General features: G+C 36.4%; 1 protein-coding gene across 1 annotated transcript in view; it reads right to left on the reverse strand.

Moving 5' to 3' along the window:
• The window catches only part of LOC126191096 (uncharacterized), a 150,437-nt gene that overhangs the window by 105,743 nt on the left and 20,943 nt on the right, over positions 1-23,751 (reverse strand). The gene's annotated exons all lie outside the window — the stretch shown is intronic.

Raw genomic sequence — 23,751 nt, forward strand, 5'->3', positions numbered from 1 at the left:
CGAAGTATGACCTGGCAGATGCGTACTTGCAAATACCGGTGGACGAAGAATCCCAGCGCGTTTTGGTGGTTAACACGCATCTTGGCTCGCATCGATTCAAACGACTGCCATTCGGGTGTGCATCCGCCCCTGCATTGTTTCAGCAATATCTACAAATTTTTTGTGCGTCGGTCCCTACTGCAGCAAACTATCTGGACGATATTGTGATCTCCGGAAAGATGGAAGAAGAACATTTAGCTAATCTCAGAACATTATTTCAGGTCTTGCGACAAAATGGTCTTCGCTTGCGGAAGGACAAATGTGTGTTTTTTGCTCGTGACTTGCCCTACCTGGGACATGTACTCAATGCCCAAGGCATACATCCCAGTCCCGAGCACCTCCGTGCCATCCAAGACTTGCCTTCGCCGCAGAATTTGAAGCAGCTACAGAGTGTGCTGGGAAAAATTAACTATCATCGCTATGTTCCACAGGCCTCTTCCATTTCAGCTCCGCTTCATCGCTTACGCCGTAAAGGTGTTCCGTTCGTCTGGACGTCGGACTGCGAACGCGCCTTTCACCAGTTGAAATCGGCGTTGCTTTCCAATACTTGCCTTACGCCATTCGATCCCCAGAAGCCCCTTTTGTTGATGGTGGATGCATCGGATTTCGGGATCGGTGCTGTGCTTGCGCACAAAGATGGTTCGCACGATCGCCCTATTGCTTTTGCGTCCAAATTGCTCTCGTCTGCACAAAGAAATTATTCACAGATCGAGAAAGAAGCATTAGCTCTCGTATTTAGTGTTACAAAGTTTCATGATTTCTTGTATGGTCGTTACTTTACCATCCTCACAGACCACAAACCTTTGACATCGCTTTTTCATCCGACCAAGCCTGTACCTCCACGTACAGCGCAGAAATTCATTCGCTGGTCTATTTTCCTCTTGCAGTACCGCTACGATATCTTCTATCGGTCCACTGCTAAGCACGGAAACGCCGATGCGTTGTCCCGTTTGCCTGTTGCTGAGGATAGAGCATTCGATTCCTCCGAACTTGCTTGCATGTTCATTGATTCGGAAACAGATGACGTGGTCGAATCGTTTCCGATTGATTTTCGTCGTGTAGCTACAGCCACAGCTGCCGACCCTGTCCTTGCTACCGTTCTGCGTTTTGTTGCTACGTAATGGCCCTTGTCAAAGTCACGGATCGGAGATCCGTTGGTTCGCCGATTTTTTGCTCACAAGGAGAGACTTTTTGCACGACGTGGTGTTTTGCTGTTGCGTTCAGATAATGATTAGTCCAGAGTCGTGGTCCCACGTTCGTTACAGTCCTCTGTCTTACAACTTCTCCACCAAGGACATTGGGGTATAGTGAGAACGAAACAACTTGCTCGTCAGCACTGCACTTGGTTCAGAATCGATGCCGCAGTTACGAATATGTGCTCTTCTTGCATGGTGTGTGCCAAACAACAATCAGCACCACCGCGGAAATTCTTTCCATGGCCAAAAGCCACTTCCCCTTGGCAACGCTTACACATCAATTTTGCTGGTCCATTCTGGAATGCTCGATGGTTGGTTGTGGTAGATTCATTCAGTAATTTTCCTTTTGTTGTCCGGATGTCTTCCACGACGTCATGTGCCACCATCCAAGCGTTATCCGCTATCTTTTGCATTGAGGGTCTTCCACAGACTATTTTTTCCGACCATGGCCCACAATTCGTGTCCGCAGAATTTCAGTCATTCTGCAAGGCCAATGGTATTCAACATCTGACGTCCGCGCCGTTTTCGCCACAGTCAAACGGTGCTGCTGAACGATTGGTCAGGACTTTCAAGTCACAGATGTTGAAGCTGAAAGAGTCGCATTCTCGGGAGGACGCGTTATTGCTCTTTTTGTCCTCGTATCGCTCTCAACCCCGAGATGGTCGCTCGCCGTCTGATTTGCTCCACGGTCGTCCTCATCGAACCTTGATGTCTTTGCTACATCCGCCGCATCAGGTTCCTGTGCAGCGGCAGACACCTGCTTTTGCCCCAGGCGACGTTGTCTACTACAGTCACTATGGAGGTTCACGGCGTTGGCTCGAAGGGCGCATTCTTCGCTGCCTCGGCCGCGCTATGTATCTGGTTTTGGGGGCCTCTGGTGAGGTGCGTCGGCATCTCAATCAGCTGCGCCTCAGTCGTCGCACGGGATCTGCCGCTCCCCGTATGCTTCCAGCGACGGTGCCGTGCGGTCAGCGCCCTGGGGACCCATCTACTGGCTCGCCTCAGCCCCAGGTGTTACCGACGCTGCCTTCCATTTTGCCCCATGGCGACGCGCCACCGCCGCCGCCACCGCCGCCGCCTGTTCTCCCGCCGGCAGCGCCCGCAGTGGATGCGTCGCTGCAACCGCCGGGCGCCTCCCTGGGTCACGCGCCGCCGATCGCTTCCCGTGACCAGCTGTCCTCCGCCATGGAACTCTTGCCAGCTCCGGACCATATGTCGTCTTCGCCCGTCGGGTGCCCCGGCCCGATGGAGGTCGACCCTTCGGCCCCTCCTGTCTCTCTACGGGCGCATACACCGCATGTTGGCGTGCACCCTGGAGCAGGTTTTCAGGCGTTTCCTAGTTCCCCGCGGTCCGAATGGCAGGGTGCGGGTGGCACAGCCTCGCCTGTTGTTAGGCTCCCCACCTCGTCGCATACGTCAACATGGGGTCCTCCCCACGGCGGGCGGAAGCCTTATGCCACAACCGTGCGCCGATTTGCGGAGGAGGAATGTGGTGTCACCGCCAGACACCACACTTGCTAGGTGGTAGTCTTTAAATCGGCCGCAGTCCGTTAGTATACGTCGGACCCGCGTGTCGCCACTATCAGTGATTGCAGACCGAGCGCCGCCACACGGCAGGTCTAGAGAGACTCCCTAGCACTCGTCCCAGTTGTACAACCGACTTTGCTAGCGATGGTTCACTGACAAAATACGCTCTCATTTGCCGAGACGATAGTTAGCATAGCCTTCAGCTACGTCATTTGCTACGACCTAGCAAGGCGCCATGTTCAGTTACTATTGATATTGTGACTCATGTACAGTCAAGAGCGACGCTCATCATTAATGGATTAAAGTTAAGTATCCCACCAGCTACGTCCGTTTTTTGCTAAAGTCTAATTTCCTTGACATGTTCCAGACCTCACGCCAGCCTGCGTGAGGTAAAACGCGTGCCTTTCGGCTTCCTCTAATATCACGGTGTTGGCTCTCCTGCCAACCCACAACAATGGGCCTGTAATTTTGTGGATTACTCCTACTACCTTTCTTAAATATTGGTGTGACCTGTGCATACTTTTCAGTCTTTGGGTACGCATATTTCGTCGAGCGAACGGTTATATATGATTGTTAAGTATGGAGCTATTGTATCAGCATACTCTGAAAGGGACCTAACTGGTGTACAGTCTGGACCGAAAGCCTTACTTTTGTTAAGTAATGTAAGTTTGCTTCACTACCCCAAAGATATCTACTTCTACGTTACTAATGTTGGTAGCTGTTCTTGATTCGAATTTTGGAATATTTACTTCGTCTTCTTTCGTGATGGAATTTCGGAAGGCTGTGTTTAGTAACTCTGCTTTGGCAACACCGTCGTTTATAGTATTTCCATTGCTATCGCGCAGAGAAGGCATTGATTGTGTCTTACAGCTAGCATACTTCACATACGACCAGAATCTCTTTGTATTTTCTGCCAGGTTTCGAGACAAAGTTGCGTTGTAGACACTATTATAAGCATCTCGCACTGAAGTCCGCGTTAAATTTAGGGCTTCTGTAAAAGATCGCCAGTCTTGGAGATTTTGCGTCCGTTTAAATTTGGAATGCTTTTTTTTCGTTGTTTCTGCAACAGTGTTCTGACCCGTTTTGTGTATCAAGGGGATCACCTCCGTCGGTTGTTAATTTATTTGGTGTAAATCTCTCAATTGCTGGAAATACTTCTTTGAATTCACGTTTACATTATTAATTTAGAAGGAGTGGAGATTACCTCTCAGGAAGGAGTCAAGTGAATTTTTATCTGCTTTTTTGAATAGGTATATTTCTCGTTTATTTTTGGAGGATCTGGGGGTTACAATATTCAACCTCGCTAATACAACACCGTGTTCACTAATACCTGTATCCGTTCTGATGCTCTTTACTAGCTCAGGATTATTTGTTGCTAAGAGATCAAATGTGTTTTCACAATCGTTTACTACTCGCATCGGCTCATGAACTAACTGCTCGAAATAATCTGCAGAGAATACGTTTAGCACAATTTCGGATGATGTTTCATGCGGACCACCGCAATTAAACATGTGTTTTCGCCAACATACTGAGGGTAAATTAAAGCTACCACCAACTATAATTGTATGTGTCGGGTACGTATTTGAAATCGAATTCAAGTTTTCTTTGAACCTTTCAGCAATAGTACCATCTACATTGGGAGGTCGGTAAAAAGATCCAGTTATTACTTTATTCCAGTTGCTAAGAATGACCTCTACCCATACTAATTCACAGGAACTACCTACTTTTAATTTCGCGACAACCTAAACTACTTCTAACAACAACAAACACGACACCGTCAACTGTGTTGAACCTATCCTTTCGGTACACCGTTAAGTTCTTCGAAAAAAATCGGGTGAACTTATCTCCGGCTTTAGCCAGCTTTCAGTGCTTATAACGATTTGAGCATCAGTGCTTTCTATTTGCACTTGGAGCTCTGGTACTTTCCCAACACAGCTACGACAATTTACAACTGTTATACTTCAGTATTTTAAACGTAGCTGCACAACAGCAACGGTTCCACGTAATAAAATTATAAACAGCCGACCAGTTGCAATGGATAAAGAATTCCTTACCTAGGTTTCGACAAATATAAATTCGTCTTCTTCAGAAGGTGGCCTAAGGACAATGAACATCATAGCTTACATTAGAAAAGTATGAAACTTAAGAATAGATTTTAACACAAATTAGAGAGCTCTTGCATTACAGAAATATGAGAACGACGACTGGTACTTACAATTTTACATTAGTAAGGACTAATGTACCATCGCCGTTTTTACAAATGTCGGCATAGATCCATTTGTCAAAATTGAAATATAACCCTAGAATTAGGGTTTGTCACGTAAATATAAATTAGTACATGGATCTTGCAGAGCTCGCAACCGACTGAGTGTAATCGGCGAGCGTAGTTGCTCTGCGACCAGGGCAGGTGGCGCTCATGGCGCGAACCATGTGCCAATTGGCGTACAAAGGCAACGTGTAAATTATCAGTATTAATAACGTCCTTAGATAAAGTAACAATAAAAAGAAGGAAGGCATTTAACACTCCCATTATAACAGTATGGGAGCATTGGTACAATTAATGTAGTTATACATAAAAAAGGCAGGTGGCGCTTACGCCGAGAAAATTACGCACAGTGGCATATACAGCAAAAATATAAAAATTACATTACTATGTTAGTGAAGCCCACAAACGGTATATATGTCAGAACTTGACAATAATGGCTCTTAAGACAGAATTACGAACCCTGGTACACAATCCAGTTAATACACATTCTCAGGTAACCAACGTTTTAGAGCCAGACAAAATCACATAAAGACTAACTGGGGAGGCGTTAGGTGCAGCTCCATGGGAAGTCTTTCGCTGTCTGCCACGCATCAAAGCGACCTTTCACTCGACCACGAGTGCAGGGTTAAACTCAGCAGTAACTGGGCTGACCACCGGTAAGGACCGATTGGAGGACTCTGGCATAATGGTCGTCCGTTGGATCCCACAACTGGCCCACAACAGAGGCTCCCGTCCACTGCAGCTTCAGGCTGTGTAACTGAAGTCATCACAGCCTGGAGCTGAGAGCAAAGCGTCACTGACTCAGCTCACATCGCCGGCCAGAGTGGACATGCGGTTCTAGGTGCTAGAGTCTGGAACCGAGCGACCGCTATGGTCGCAGGTTCGAATCCCGCCTTGAGCATGGATGTGTGTGATGTCCTTAGGTTTGTTAGTTTTAATTAGTTCTAAGTTCTAGGCGACTGATGACCTCAGAAGTCGCATAGTGCTCAGAGCCATTTTAACCATTTTTGGCTCACATCACATCCGCACACAACAATCACAGTCCCTATCCATACTAAATACTGTGGAAAACTACACTACCCAGACAAACGGACTCTCGACATGTGCTGCGGAACTCTACTGTAGACCCTGACGAAAACGCAAGAACTGTGTCTAATAAATTAGATTAATACACAGAGATTCAAAAATGAAACTACCGAAGCACTCAGGTGAGTCTAAATAATTCTCTTCTGACTAGAATGTCACGAAATCGGTTTACTTTCCGACGCAAACGAAAACGCCAGAACTGTTTCTATTAGTTATTAAATTAACAAGCAGAAACTCAAGAAACAAAACTATCAAAGCACACAGATGAAATTATAAAATTCGTTACTGATTAGGAACTCGTGAAAGTTACAAAATCTGTTACTTCCCTATTGCTGTTTCTGTCTCAGCCAGTTGCTGCAACCTGACTGGAATCATAGTTTCTTCTTTGTTTTCGAAACCTGTCAGACATTTCAGTTCCTATCATATAAACGATCGAGGGCGTAATGAAATTTTGCTGTATACTTGATTTGTGAAAGACACAGGTGAAATTTCGTAACAAACCCAATCCTCAATTAGTGCTCAATGGAGTATGGTAAACACCCAAAGTCATGTTCCCCTAACTCTTTTGAGCAGTGTAGTTAGAAGTATTTACCTTTATGCTGCAACTTGTAACTCTTTGCTTTGCGTGTACTGGTTGTATCAAAAGATGTCACAAGGCATGGTGGTTGGTGGATGAGTACATTTTGCTAGTATACATATGTTTGAAAATGCTTTGTTCGCGATCTGGCGTCTCTGAAATGTGCTGGAAGACGTAGGCAGTTTGGATTACACAACTAGGCAGGGAGTAAATAAGACATAAACTACAATCATACCAAGACCTTTGAGGCGCTGGAACCTCCCCGAAACGTGACTGCAGATAAACAAACCAATACAGACAAGCAGCAGAAACATACTGTATGTACTGGTGGGGTTGGACGGTTTACCAGCGGTAGCGCTTCATTTGTTATATGACAGACACAGTATTCCACGATCTTAAATAGACAGTAAAATAGTGTACACACAGTACGGTCTTGTTTCCCATAACTTCAAACTCTACCCAGTTTTCAGTCATTCGTGTGGCTATCGTAAAACCGGAATAAACAATGTCGTTAGTGTACATAACTGCACACTAAATAGACATGCTTCTCGTGGACGCAGAAGCTCAGAGGTATGCAAGACAAGCTTGCCGGCCATATAAAGAACGTTATCTCAATAGGTGACAGCCAGGCCAAACCACTCTTGTAAGACTGTAGAGGCCTTCATGTGAAACGTGAAACGCTCAGTTCATTGGACCCCTGCGGAAAGCCGTACACCACAGTTTGAAGAACCTGTACGTCATTGTTTTGCAAGCAACATTCTCCGAGCACCCGAACTGCAGCACACACCATAGTTGTAAACCACATGGTAATGTGGCACATTCAGTACGATCAGCACCTTCAGCCATACAAATTCCAGAAGGCTGATCCAATGACTCAGCAAGACTTTTCTCACAGCGGCTGCTCCAGCAAAGTAGGCAGGATTCTCACTTCCTACGATGAATCCTGTTTTCTAAGGAGTACACCTTTACCAGGGACAGCATATTCAACAACGAAAACAGCCATTTTTCTATGGAAGAACATCCTCGCGAGCTGTATATTCGAGACCATCAACGTCGGCTTGATGTCAGTCTGTGAGCAGATCTTACTGATGACCATGTTTGTACCTCATTCCAGTGCATGTTTATGGTTCCAGTTCCTTGTATTTCTGCGAGAGGTCTTCCTTGGGGTGTTACATATAGTCCCATACGGCTCCAGAAAGATGGTGCTCCAGTACACTTTAGCAATATGGAATAAGGTCCCTTGAATGACACCTTTGACAAAAAGTGGATTGGACGTGGAGCCTAGTCGCCTTGCTCACCGGATCTGACACCACTGGAATTTCATTTATGGGGGTACATGAAAACCCTGGTGTATGATAGAACCATGGAGTCACCACACAAGGCACAAAGACAAGTAGCAGCTGCTGTCATCGGTGAAATGCCATAAATTTTTCCACGGGTTCAGCTAGATAACGTATGACAAAGCATCTATCTATGTTCGTGGCGGTCATACAATCACCTGCTACAATGACGAATAAAAAGTCGCAACACCAAGAACGCCATAACGAAAGTTGGCAGGCGTGTTTCTACATCTGAAAGATGGAGGGCAGAGTGGAGATCAGTTGTGTTTTCTGATGAAAACTGATTCTGCCTTGGTGCCAGCTATCTCCGTGTGTTGATTAGAAGGAGACCTATTGAGGATTTGCAACCAACTTGTCTGCGTGCTAGACAAACTTGACCTACGCTGCAGTTGTGACCTGGGTTGCGATTGCGTATGACGTCAGGAGTACTCGCATGGTTAACCCACGCAACTTGATTGTAAAACTGTACGTCAGTTTGGTGATTCGAGCTGTTGTGCTGCCATTCATGAACAGCAGTCCAAGGAGTACTTTCCAAAAGTATAACGCTCGTCCGAATACCGCTATTGTAACGCAACTTGCGCTACAGAATATCATCGTATTGCCTTGGCCAGCTCTATTACCAGATCAGTCTGAAATCAAGCGCATATGGGACGTCATAAGACGGCAACTCTAATGTCACCCGTAAACGGAAATAATCGTCCCTGTAGTGACCAACTAAGTGCAACAGCCATGAAACTGCATCCCACAAACTGACATCCGGCAGGTGTACAGCACAATGTATGCACGTTTGCATGCTTGCATTAAACATTCTGGTGGTTACACCGGTTATTAATGTACGTGCATTTCACATTTGCAACGACTTATCTTGCGCTTACATTAACTTGCAATGTTAATGACTTAAATATGTTACTTAGACAAATGTATTCCTGAAATTACCTGTCTCTACATCAATTACTTTTGATGTTGCGATTTTTTTTAGTCAGTGTATGAATGAATTGAACTAGTGTTTCCTGGCAGTAATTTAAATTGCGTCTTTAGTTTTTGCCTAGTTTGTCGGAGAAGTGTTTGGAGGCAACCCGGTCAGGCTGAAAGCCTTAGACACACTGGCCAGCGAGTTCAGCAAGGTGGAGGTTTCCTGCTGTTTTGGGATGGCATTGTGTGGGGCTGACGTACGCTGCTGGTGGTCATGGAAGGCGCCGTAACGGCCGTACGATACGTGAATGCCATCCTCCGACCTATGGTGCAACTACATCGGCAGCGTATTGGCGAGGCATTCGTCTTCATGGACGACAATTGACTCCCCCACCGTGCACATCTTGTGGATGACTTCCTTCAGGATAACGACAACGCTCGGCTAGAGTGGTCAGCATGTTCTCCAGACATGAACACTATCAAACATGCCTGGGATAGATGAATAGTGATGTTTATGGACGACGTGACCCACCGGCCACTCTGAGGGATCTACGCTGAATCGCCGTTGAGGAATGGGGCAAACTTGTTGGTAGTATGCCACGACAAATACAGGCATGCATCAAAGCAAGAGGACAGGCTACTGGGTGTTAGAGGTACCAGTGTGTACAGCAATCTGGACCACCACCTCTGAAGGTCTCGTTGTATGGTGGTACAACATGCAATGTGTGGTTTTCATGAGCAGTAAAAAGGGCGGAAATGATGTTTATGTTGATCTGTATTCCAATTGTTGTCATATACATTTCACATAGTTTCTTAAAATGTAATTTTTCAAAGTTAAAAGTAATTAATGCAATGAATTCTTACCTTCCCATTTTAGAATATGCTTTAATTCCTAGTTATTTTGCTTTAACTTTTAATTCCTTTAGAGTATCATGTTTCACTTCATTGTTGTGGTTATTCATTTCTTCATCAATACCATGAATATTAATAACATCAATAAGTTGATGTTTTCTCATTTTAGAATAACCTCTAAGCCCTAATTATTTGCTCTACCTTTAAGTTCATTTGGTTTCAGATTATTTATGCTCGCCACTTATTAGAAATAATTTTTATTAGAGATGTAAGAAAATGAAAATTCAAATTGTGCCATTTTCCATTTAAAAAGTTATTTTGCTCTTTAAACAAAGAAATGCATTTATTTTAACTTTTCTATGTAGAATTTCAGGCATGGAAAAATTTCCCACCTGAATGTCTTAAACAAAAGAAGATTAATTATATTCAGTACCTTGGAAGATGGAGACCAGAAATATATTAATATATGTATGTGTCATGTTTTATTCAATATGGAATTGAAGGGTGGATGACTATCCTTACTGAAAATTTTAATAATATTCCAGACATCAAAGATTTGGTGCATGGAGTTCCGTAATGAATAAGAATGGGAGAAACCTTAATTTTTATTGAAAAAATAAAAATCCCATAAAAATTATTTTATATGAATGGCAGCTATTCCATCCAATAGAGTTATAGCTATTTCAGATTCATATACAGTGAATATTTTTGATTGTATGAATGAAAATAACTTAACATTATTTCATGATCAAATATTTTAAGGATTGTGGTTGTCTTTGAAAGATAAGAAAGAGATTTTAACTGTACCAAATATACTTATTTTATGGTATTTATTAAGGAAAGTCCGTGGACATATACTATGACAACTGAAATAATGTTAATTTGAAAAACTATAATTTTATTGAAAAGATAAAAATCTAATAAAAATTATGTTTTTTTAAATAGAACCATTTCCATGTACTTCTAATGCAGTTGCCAGTTCAGAAACACCAATGATGAATAATTTTTGATTTTATTCAAAAGAATTATTATCAACTGAAATTAATACTATTTTAAATTTTATTAAACTTCGAATTTTAGAGGCTGTTACGCCAGCCCCTAAAAATTAAAACAATTTAAAAAGAAATTTATTGTTTTTTTAACCACATATAACTTAGGTTAGATTGAAATCAAACATAATAATCCCCTTGCCATAGAATATCATTATATTGAAAGGAAAATCAGAAATATAAAGCAAAATAATTTTGTGAAATAACCTGGATTTTTCGGTCAGAAATTTTTTAAAACGAACAATGAGTTTAAGAACTTAGGTTTCTGATGAAATTAAATATTACTATATAACAATTGAGGATATATTAGTTAATTATATAAGCTATTTAATTATCTACTCAACTTGCTATAGATTCCAAAACTAAATTAAAAATAGAAAAAAAAACAATAAACAAATCCAAAGAAGAAGAAAAATCTAAAAACATTAAGTTAAAACAAATAAACAAAAGCATTTTGAAAATAGAAAAGAATGATGTAATCTATGTAGTGAAAGATCATTTCTATGAAACAGCTGGAACAACAATCAAATTATTCAAATTTAGATTATCGACATACAATGGTAGTGAAAATCCACATAATAAATTTGAGAACTACTAGTTAAGAGAATTTTTAATTATTATTTCCCACCTGAATGTCTTAAACAAAAGAAGATTAATTATGTTCAGTACCTTGGAAGATGGAGACCAGAAATATATTAATATATGTATGTGTCATGTTTTATTCAATATGGAATTGAAGGGTGGATGACTATCCTTACTGAAAATTTTAATAATATTCCAGACATCAAAGATTTGGTGCATGGAGTTCCGTAATGAATAAGAATGGGAGAAACCTTAATTTTTATTGAAAAAATAAAAATCCCATAAAAATTATTTTATATGAATGGCAGCTATTCCATCCAATAGAGTTATAGCTATTTCAGATTCATATACAGTGAATATTTTTGATTGTATGAATGAAAATAATTTAACATTATTTCATGATCAAATATTTTAAGGATTGTGGTTGTCTTTGAAAGATAAGAAAGAGATTTTAACTGTACCAAATATACTTATTTTATGGTATTTATTAAGGAAAGTCCGTGGACATATACTATGACAACTGAAATAATGTTAATTTGAAAAACTATAATTTTATTGAAAAGATAAAAATCTAATAAAAATTATGTTTTTTTAAATAGAACCATTTCCATGTACTTCTAATGCAGTTGCCAGTTCAGAAACACCAATGATGAATAATTTTTGATTTTATTCAAAAGAATTATTATCAACTGAAATTAATACTATTTTAAATTTTATTAAACTTCGAATTTCAGAGGCTGTTACGCCAGCCCCTAAAAATTAAAACAATTTAAAAAGAAATTTATTGTTTTTTAACCACATATAACTTAGGTTAGATTGAAATCAAACATAATAATCCCCTTGCCATAGAATATCATTATATTGAAAGGAAAATCAGAAATATAAAGCAAAATAATTTTGTGAAACCTGGATTTTTCGGTCAGAAATTTTTTAAAACGAACAATGAGTTTAAGAACTTAGGTTTCTGATGAAATTAAATATTACTATATAACAATTGAGGATATATTAGTTAATTATATAAGCTATTTAATTATCTACTCAACTTGCTATAGATTCCAAAACTAAATTAAAAATAGAAAAAAAAACAATAAACAAAACCAAAGAAGAAGAAAAATCTAAAAACATTAAGTTAAAACAAATAAACAAAAGCATTTTGAAAATAGAAAAGAATGATGTAATCTATGTAGTGAAAGATCATTTCTATGAAACTGCTGGAACAACAATCAAATTATTCAAATTTAGATTATCTACACACAATGGTAGTGAAAATCCACATAATAAATTTGAGAACTACTAGTTAAGAGAATTTTTAATTATTGTATTATAAGAAATTTTAAAATCAGCTTTAAAGCTGCATAGAAAAGTCGATTATAAAGAATTATATTACATGAATTTTAGTGAGAATAGATTACTTAGATATTTTTATTGCTAGAGAAAGTCATATATTGTGAATGAACTGAAATTAAACGATTATGAAATTAGAGATAAAATATTTAACAACCTCCTCAAGAAATACAGCTATTGCAAACTTCTTAAGAACTACCAGCTAATGTAAACAACAAGATAATTGATAAAATTGTATTAGGTGATTTGACAAGAGAGGAACTAACATCAATTCTTTAGGAAATCTTTGAAGAATTTCCTGTTAAAGTAATATAGTCAGACAAACACATGAAACGCTTTGTGAATCAAAAGGACACAAAATTAAGGCAAAAAGAAACATATTAAAAGACTCTAAGCTTATTATAACAATGTCTAATCCGAGTTTAGAAATAAATTTTAAGTATTAAAGTGGGTAACATACAATTGCTGTTTAAAGAAATCATAAACAATACAGATTTCTTCTCCATTGAGATTGGTCACAGGCTATAGCCTCCTTGAGCTAGTGTTGTATAAATAATCCACATTTTCATCAGGTAATTGATTTATGAATGTAGTTGCATCGTTGTATGTATAACATACAACTAGAAAGAATGAAAACGCTAATTGTCTTATTCATACTGTTTTGTACATTTAAATATAAAAAATTTATAAGCTATTTTTATAAATTTAGGTAAATGATGCAGCACAGCCTGCAGCAAAATACAACAAACAAGAGTCCTCGAACATGAAAATCCATTATTTCTAAATAAACATAAATTTCCAAGTACTTTTTTCACAATTTAATTTTAAAAAACACTCATAAATACTTTTAAGGACATCTAATAAACAAAATTCAGTACATCCATTATTTGATTCCATCAACTCAAATCTAAAATCCTCAAAAAATTTTGAGATTTAATCGTTTTTGTTAACCTTTATTTCAATATCAAAATACAATAGAGCCCAGCCCAAAAGTTGCTTTAGATGCTGCTCATCTTCTAATATACAACAGTTAGCACAATGTATATTATAAACAATATCAAATATACACAAAGTTTCAATAATGAACGCCATTTTATATTTTTTAAAATTACTGTAGCTTTATTTACTAAACTATTGTGTGAATTATCAAATCCTAACCATTTAACACAAACAATATCTCTTTTCTTTCTCAAAAAATTTTCAAGAAGGTATATATCAAGATGTTTTTTTCTGTATTCATACTCTTAAAAATTTCCTTTTATTTCTTCAACATTTTAATCTTTCAATTTGTATATGATTGGATTTGAACGAATATTACCTTCAGTTTCAAAAATTTCTATTGGCCAAATGGCTGTATATCCTTACTCAAAAATTCCTTTTAGTTTACTTATTCTAACTTTATCACCAGTTTAAATTTATTTTTATCTTTACCTACAACTACAGTTGGTTTATAAAGCTTTTCATTAACTTCTGTAGGTTTCATTTTTATATTAGAATGTTTTTTGCTATTACATTCATCAATTAATTTAGAAATTAGCTCAGCTTCAACTTAATAATGATTCCAGAATGAATAATGATTAATGCTAATTTTTTTCATTCACTCTTGACATTCTTTATTACAAAATTCTTTGTAATTATCTATTTGCAGTTTTTTGGTTTTCTAGTCATGAATATTTTATCATTACATTCAATTATATTTCTACCTGTTTTATTTCTACCTGGAATTGCCCAAGCAAATTTTGAAAAATCATCTACAACAGTTAACAAATATTTATATTAGAAGGAAGGTCAGTGTTGGTCGTCATACTGATAAACAACTGAAAGAAAAATCGATTTTCACACATAGTGATCATCTTTGGTGCTGAAAGTTAAAAATTTCACATATCAATCAGTGAATAAAAAACTAAAGACCACAAATACACCTGAGTATAAACCAACTGTTGGAAAGAACATACTTCTGTTTGTATCATATCAGAAACTTTTCTATAAGTAATAGGTGTAATATTGGAGGTATCTACTAAGCTAGCGTATTTCGTACGCTTGTCTCTAGTCAACATATAACTAATTCTTTGCAATTTGTAACACTAGTTTTCACTCACGAGTGCACTAAATGATCTGTGTATCCACAATGTGCTTTTAAAACATTCTGTTTTTATAATTATGATGATTTTTGTAATTAAGCCTCAGAAATGTTTATTAAGTGTTCACATGTCCCAATGGCATGAATGAGATGAGTGTATCCTCACGTCGTTAAATACGATAAAAAATTGTTAGTCTGCAACCTAAAAAATTTTTATAACATGTAATGTGTTTCATGGCATTTTCACCTGTTATATAGTGACATAAATTGTATAATTACCACTATTTAAGTACTTGACTTCTTGATTTCAATGTAATATTTTACATAAATTAAGAAATTTGTATCTCTGACTTCCTACACCAGATGACGGTTGTTGTGCTATAACAAATTCTGTTATTTTTGATGTCATGTTATTTGTATATTTTTTTCTATACTAGTCTTGTAATCTGACACTATATAATTTTACCTGTTCATTTTTATTCTTACATGTTTTTTAAGTTGTTTGAAAATAACATGACAGCATATGTTGGCAATATGTGCATTTCTCCCTTTCTTCTTTGCTATGAGTTTTTAATGTACAATTTTAAATTTTAAATATTCAATTAATGATTTGCAAGGGCACTTTGGTATTTTGCGGCAATCTGAGCCAAATAAAGTATTGTTAAGTCTTCATGTGACACACTCCACATAGAGGGTGTACCAACGCCCTGTCACACTTAGGTCTGCTGTATAGGTGAATGTAAACAGTGGCTTCAGTTATTGTGATCGATTCTTAGCTTTGGTTACTGATAATAACTTGATAGCAGTGCCTATGAGTTTCATTTCTACACCACAGATATGTTCTTCCCAACAGATGGTTTATACTCAGGTGGAAATGTGGTCTTTTGTTTTTTATTCACTAATCGCTATGTGAAATTTTTAACTTCCAGCACTGAAGATGATCGCTATGTGATTAAAAATCGATTTTTTTATAAATAAACTATCAGTATTATGGCAAATGCTGACCTTTCTTCTAATGTCACATATATGGTCGTTGTGCACACAGTGCTGCATGGAGTCGCCAATCAGTAAATATTTATAACCTTTATTTATATTTAAAATTCCTTTCAACTTTCCAGAACCCATTTCAACTAAATCTGCTTGTCATAAATCACCAATTATAAAAGAAATTACGTTTGTTCTTTTAAAATTTTTCTCATTGTTTTGTATAATTCATTAATAATTGGTTCACAGTATATAGACATTCACCTACAAAATTTTTTAACGAATTTACACTTTTTGGTTTTATATGTAGTACAAAGACCGTCAATTCTTTGTAGTTGTTACTCTGTGAGGATTATGTGTTTCAGTAAATTTTTTACACTTTAAATAGTAAATACGATTGTCCTGCAAGACTGAGTGTGAAGGATAATTATCCATTTACATTTTAAAAAATTTAATAAGAGTTCAATTACTTCACCAAATACTATTAACTTTACATCAACTGGAACAGTTTTAACAGAATCGTTCAATCTTACAGTTTTAAAAATTGATTTGTCAACAATTAGTTTTTGATTATTATTATTTTATTTCCTACAGTTCGTGGTATATACTTACTGTTACATAAAATTGTCAAAATCCAAGACTTTGATTATATTCTCACCAACAACAATAAATATTTTAAGCCTGCCATCATATTCAAAATTTTTGTTCATCTCCAATCATAAAAGTAAATTCAATTATTTGTCTATTGCATACTATATTTTCTAAACTGTTACACCTACCTAAAGCAAATGTAAGATCTGTATGCATGCTTTTCATTTTTCATGAAGACTTGTGATAGTGATAAAATTGTCTTTATGAAACTGTGAAATTTTTCATTAAAATTTTCTTTACCAAGATAATTTTTCTACTGCATTAAAATACTAGTATATTCAGGTTTTGTTAGATATTCTTTTCCTAAGAATTGATCAGTAGCAGCATCATAACCATTGACTGTATCATTTGTATCTAATATTCTTCCATATTTAAAATCAATACATCCTGTATTCACTTCAAAAGTAACACAATATTCTTCATGAAATTGTTTAATTTTCGCTTCAAATTCATCTTTTAAGTTTTCTAAACTTATCTGTCCATCATTGCTTCACCTTTAGGCTGCCCCTTATTTCTGAAGAAGTCCATTTATTAAAGTCAAAAATCATTAAACTTATTATTCATACATAATGATTTTAAAACAAATAGACACAAATGACTGCATATTACTTCATCAAAACTCTGAATTTGTTGTCCGTTACAATACAACTCACTTGAATCGCGATATTTAACCAATTATTTCTGAATATTGCCACCAAATAAATCAAATACAAAGTTTAGTCATTATTCTTATAATAACAAATCCGATAAGTATCAGGATGATAAAATGTATCTAAAATAACTGTTCCACTTTCTAAATTTTGCGGTTCATAAGGTATTCATCAATCATAAAAACGCCACGAAAATATATAATTTTTAATTGTTCGACTAATTCTTCTGTGACAGAATCAGATAAAGGATTATTAAATATTTTCATTATTTTCTTGAATTTTTTATACTCCTTTTTCTTTCTTTTCCATTATTATGTATTTTTCGTTCTTCCAATTCTGTATCAGCTTTTTTCCCCTTAACTACAGCACTTGCTATTGCTGCAGAGCCACTAGAAAGTGACCCAATTGCTCTGAAAAAGGTAATGCAGATAACAGTATTGGAAGAAACTCATCTTCATATTGTGTTAGTCCTTTTCCTATTTTCTTTTTTGTTAAATACGTATTTTTCACAACAGGAATAGTTTATGAAACAAAGAAATTTCCACCAGCTTTTTCTCTTTCTTTCTTTTCATATGTCAATTAAAAATGGTTCAATACTATGGAACCATTAATTATTAATTAAATTTTGATTTTTTATTTAGTCTTGCTACTTGGAAGCAAAGTATAATCAATCAAAAAGTTATTCATTTACATAGATAAAAAATGTATAAGGATTAATATTTTTATTAAGATGCAGGCTTCGTTTTCCATGCATAATTCCTCTAACTGCAGTTGCAGCTATTTTTTCTCCTAATGAAGCATCAGTTGCATGCATTCTTTAGTTTGCAGCTAGCTCTAGTTCTTCATCAGTTTGACATCTAGTTTCTAAATCTGTATGATAAAGGTAAACAATACCATATTTTTATGAGCTTCCTCTAGTTTATTGCATATTCTGTTTGTGGTTGTTTTTGCAGAGTTTGAATTGTTCTTTCAATTCTTCAACTTTCTCTCTGTTTCGTTTAGCTTTTTCAACAACTTCATCATAATTTTCAAACATTTATTACAGATAAAAAAAGTTAAATAATCATTTTAATATCTAATGTATTTGTTTATCTTTATATCTAACATTGATTATCGTCTTTAACGTTCTTATTATTATGAAATTCACTATTTTATTTCTGAACTTACTTTCATTTGGTTTTCTAGGCATATGTTTAATAAAAATTCCAAATTTACCAGTCCAACATTTACTACACATTCCTTTAAAATCAGCAAACTTTAAATCACCATCAACTAACTCATGATAAATATGATTTAAATTTGTGTCATCTTGTCTGAAAATATTTAAGAAATTAAGATTACCTCTGACTGATTGTTTTTGAATACATTTGAGCTAAGTATAACAACCTACTCCTTTAGGTCTTCCTCTAGTAAAATATTCCCTAACTATATAACGAATTTCAAGAACAAAGTCATCAATCACAACTGAGACATTGATCTAATGGAATAATTTAATAATTATTTTCAATAAAGTAGTAATTTTTCATTGTGTTTATTTTCAGTTTTTTCACATCTTTTGACAAATTGTTGATATTTTGTTTTATGTAAACATTTTGAATATACTTGCAAACGATTAATTTTATTCCAATTCGACCATCCTGGAGCTAGAATATTATTGTCTATAAATAACTTGGTTTTTCCACAACCACTTGGTACTACAATTCACATGGAATACAATTTTGTAAAAGTTTGCCATGTTTATTCTTTATTTCTTTTCTGCAATTCTTATTTTTGGTTTCCAATCTATGATTTATTTAATAAATTTTTTAATAGTAAATGGGTAGATTATTTCAGTTAAGTGATAAATCATCTATTCTTAAACAAAGCAAAACCATTCCAATAAGAAAAACTTATAAAAATGTTTCACTAGTTGGTTTTTATTCAACTTTTTTAACTCCAAATATTACATCAAAAAATAATAAACTTTAGGTCAATATAGCTTGAAAAATTTAGAAAAATTTATTCAATCGAAAAAGCCAAATAGTCATATTAAAGCAGATGAAATTTTAAATAGAGTTGTGCTTGAAAGTAATGTAAATTTATACATGGTCATGAAAGTAAATAATATTGCATGTGTGTTAAGATTTGATAGTCAAATTATTAAAGCTAATAAAAAAACTGTTGCTAAAGATGCTCCTAAAATTATTCCATTTGAATTCATTAATATAAATTTTAATATGTCTGATGGAATGTTTGTTAAAGACACTGATAATTTTCATAGATAAACTAATATTATTGCTCCATTTAAACCAAATACTAAATTTGGAAGACCAATAATAATTTATGAACCACACTATCATGTAGATATTCCTATTTTCTATCCTATTCATGATTTAGAAATTACTATAACTGATTAAAATTACAATCTGATCGACTTTAATGGTGCCTTTGTAACAGTTGTTTTAGAAACATCCTAATAAAAATTTATCCTTAATATATCATGAACAAAATCGAGAATTATCAGTTTTATTCATTCTCTGTGATGAGAAAATACAAAAAATTGAAATGCACACAACAAGGATACAGAGACTGAAATCAGTATTGGTGAAAGATGGCTTCATCCAAATCATGCACAGCTATACATGAGTTGTAGCTAATTCATATGGATCAGAATCAGATTATCCAACATATGATGGAAAATCCAATAAAAATTAATCGATAATTATGTGGCAAAATTGTTTGACTTTGTGACCATAAAGAAAGGAAATAGTTTTTTATCTAGAATCAAACATCCTTTTATTTCATCAACAGTTATATTTGACTTCATCTGTTCTCTGGTAAAATAAGTTTGGAAGAACATATTCTTAATAATGGACAAATAAAGAGTTAGAAAAACGAACTATCAATACTTGATGGATTTTTTAATCATTATAAAGAAATTATGTGGGAAGGAGTTTTAACAGTCATTTTTACTAGATCTACTTTTGAAGATGCAATTCTTAGATGGCCAGTTTATAATGATGCCAGTATTTAAATTAAAGATACACTTCCTGAGTAAGGAAAAATTGTAGTAGAATCGAAGGAAATTCGTGTGCCAATTGTTAAATACGAATCAAATTACGATTTACAACAACGAGAAAATATTCTGAAAATTCGAAAAATTTCAGTATCTCTTTATGAACTATGAGCTGTAGAAGTTGCAGGACTGAGTGACAAGAAAAAATTTTTCAACTGGATATCACAAATTACTATGACTCAATGGAATCTGATATGCCATATTTCATATTTGTTACATTCCAGACAAATCGTAAAAATAATCAGTTACTTGGCTCTTCAGTATTCGACCATTTTGATCCACAGGATATATACTTGAAAACTGGAAGAAACGAAATTTTCGCACAGAAAATGTGGAATATTAATCCTCCAAATAATTTTCTCAAAGCACATGACGCATTTCTCGATTTCAAACGAGTTACAAAAAAATCAGGCACTGACATAGCTCCATATAATTTCGCAAAGAACTATCTTATCTATGTGATTAACATTACTTGTAGGAAGAATATTCCATCTTAACAGAAAATGACTATGAAACTTTGTGCTACTTTTAATGAAAAAATTCCTACAGGTACTTCAATGTATGTAGCGATGTATGGTAAGAAATATTTAACTTACACTGCACAGAACAGAAGAAATTTTTAACTATAAATGAATAAAAAATTATAAAAACTTAAAGAAATCTTTACAATTTGTTTGCATCTAATTTTGAAATATTTTCAGAAATAAAGGGAAAATCTGAAAAATTTTGGATGAGGAGTATATTTCTTACATTCACCATAATTCATTTTATATATTTTATTATGTTCGATTTTATAAAACAATATTAAATTTTATTTTCTTATGTTCACCTTTTGTATGAAAAAATAATTATATTTGAAAATTGGTGAATGTGATCTGAAAAATATTCATTTTTATTAATTTTTCTAAGTAATTTAAATAAAATTAAGTGAATTAGACCTGAAGAGTGGATTATAGTAGATCTTTCAAGTAGGTTCTGGTTAAGTTCTAGGTCACTAGCTTATGAGGCATGAGTGAGCCAGTGAGCTATGGCTGAGCCAGAACCTACTAGATGGATCTATTGAAGAGAATCGTTCAACATGACAGAAGTCAACCCTCCCACAAATTGCTGCAGATTTCAATGCTGGGCTGTCAACAAGTTTCAGCGTGTGGAACATTCAACGAAACATCATCGATGTGGCTTTCAGACCTGAAGGCCCACTCATTCTCCCTCAATGACTGCTCAACACAAAACTGAGCCATGGTGCCATTAAGTTAGTAAACTGTTCTGTCTGGCGCCAGTAGCTCAAGGGTAGTATCGACCATCCCTCTTACAGCCCAATTGCCAATATCTATGAGGAAGAGTGGCTGAAGCCACGGGTTACACAAGGAGGGCCTGCACAGAGCGAAGACACCTGAGCACTTCAGCGGGGTCAGCGTCGACTACAAACAGCAGGTATACATCCCGTTGGTTGATTGGCAACATTCGTGTCGGACGACTGCTTGTGGCTTGGCTGCTCTCTTTTACCTGGCTTGCATCGGCACCACTCAGTATCTGCCCCGATGCACTGTGGATCCATGGAACTGTTTGCTGATAAAGGTGAGTAACATTCTGTAACCCTCGTGGTGATTTGTGTCATTGTCTACCTCCCCTCCTAATTATTTTCTGATTTGTACCCAAGCCTCAGAGTTTTACTCGGTCAGCTCTTTGGTCATAAATACAGGCCGTAATATTGTAGTAAGACACTAGTTGTCATTTGAAAATTTGTTCCGCTATTATAGTGTCTTTTCTTTCTGGTTTATACTCGATCATTAATGTTCTAATGAATCAGCTTCCAGTCGTAAATACAGCTGGAACGATTGTACAAGGCACAGGCCGCCATTAAACAAAACAGGGGTCTTGTGTTTAGATTTAGATTTTAACTGGTTCACTTCCTTGATTGTAATTGCATTAGTTATAATCTGAACGACCTGTTGTACTAAGCTGTGCGTTGCTGTCTTTGGGAAACCAGGTCATTATTGGTGCATTTTTAACTGGATCTTGTGGTTCTCCTGAGTGAGTTCTCTTGTAATAAGTGTTCACTAGTAACGTTTTAAGATGTTCCTTCAGAGTGATCATAAATGGCAATCTGTTTAACTTGGAAAATATTAACAGCCAACTGTCATCAGAGCGTTAGTAAAAATAAGATTGTCAAAAGGGACTGGTAGAGATCCAGTCGCACCTTGGTTGTGGTTGCCGATTGTAATTAAGAAGTTGTCTGCTTTGAAGTAAGCCTTATCGTTGTCATATGGTTTCCTAATCTGTTTAACCTTTAAGCAGAGGTGCGCATCTTAACCCCGAACTCTCGACATACAGCTTTCAAATTAAAAGTTATGTCATCTGTTTTGAGTAACTGAGTGACTCTTGCCATCGATGGCGCTCATATAGTTTTCATGTGTTGCAGAAGGGCGTTTAGCAAGAGAAACTGTGTCCAGTGTGGTAGTAAACACCGCTGATGGGCTACAAGTCCGTTCGTCTTGTAATTATTGTAATATTGTTTGCTGTTTTGATTTCTCTTCCAAAAGCTTATTCATTTTACAAATTTGTTCATTTTGTAAGAAAAAAAATTTTTGGTTATATATTGTTAAGTAAACAGGTTGTGTGAAAAGAAAGTTATATTGGTGGGTCCTCCCTTCCACATTTCCCTTAATTCCAGTTAGTACCACGTATCAAAAACTTTATTCCTCGCTTTATGCATCAACACCAAGATTTGACTGTTGATGACTAGAAACATGTTGCCTGGTCGGACGAGTCTCGTTTGAAATTGTATCAAGCAGATGGACGTGTACTTCGTGAATCCATGGACCCTACATGAGAACAGGGGACTGTTCAAGCTCGTCAAGGCTCGGTAATGATGAAGGGCGTGTACAGTTGGAGTGATGTGGGACCCTTGATACGTTTAGATACGACTCTGGCAGGCGACTCTGACAGCTGACAAATGCGTAAGCACCCTGTCTGATCACGTCAATCCATTTTTGTCTATTGTGCATTCCGGCGGATTTGGGCAATTCCATCAGGACATTGTGACACCCCACACGTCCAGAATTGCTACAGTGTGGCTCCAGGAACAGTCTTCTAAGTTTAAACACTTCCGCTGGCCACCAAACCCCCCAGAGACGGACATTATTGAGCATATCTGGGATGCCTTGTAACGTGCTGTTCAGCAGAGATTCCAGCCCCTCGTACTCTTAACGGATTTATGGACAACCCTGCAGGTTGCATGGTGTGTTCCCTCTAGCACTAGTTCCGAAATTAGTCGAGTCCATACCATATCGTGTCGCGGCACTCCTGCATGCTCGCGGGGGCCCTGCACGATATTAGGCAAGTGTACCGGATTTTTGGCTCTTTATTATATAAAGTAATCAGACTTTGAAACAATTTTATACATGGGAGTTTGAGTCTTTAAAGAATCGGTCGCCGAGAGAAATTACTGGTTTCTTTTAAATCAGTGCAGTGGATTTAAAAGTTTGTGTACTATGCATATAAATGGGGATCCCTTATAGGAAAATAATCAGAATGTGACCCTGAACAGCTTCCGAAATT

The sequence above is a fragment of the Schistocerca cancellata genome, chromosome 6 (genome assembly GCF_023864275.1).
Source record: "Schistocerca cancellata isolate TAMUIC-IGC-003103 chromosome 6, iqSchCanc2.1, whole genome shotgun sequence".
Taxonomy (NCBI): domain Eukaryota; kingdom Metazoa; phylum Arthropoda; class Insecta; order Orthoptera; family Acrididae; genus Schistocerca; species Schistocerca cancellata.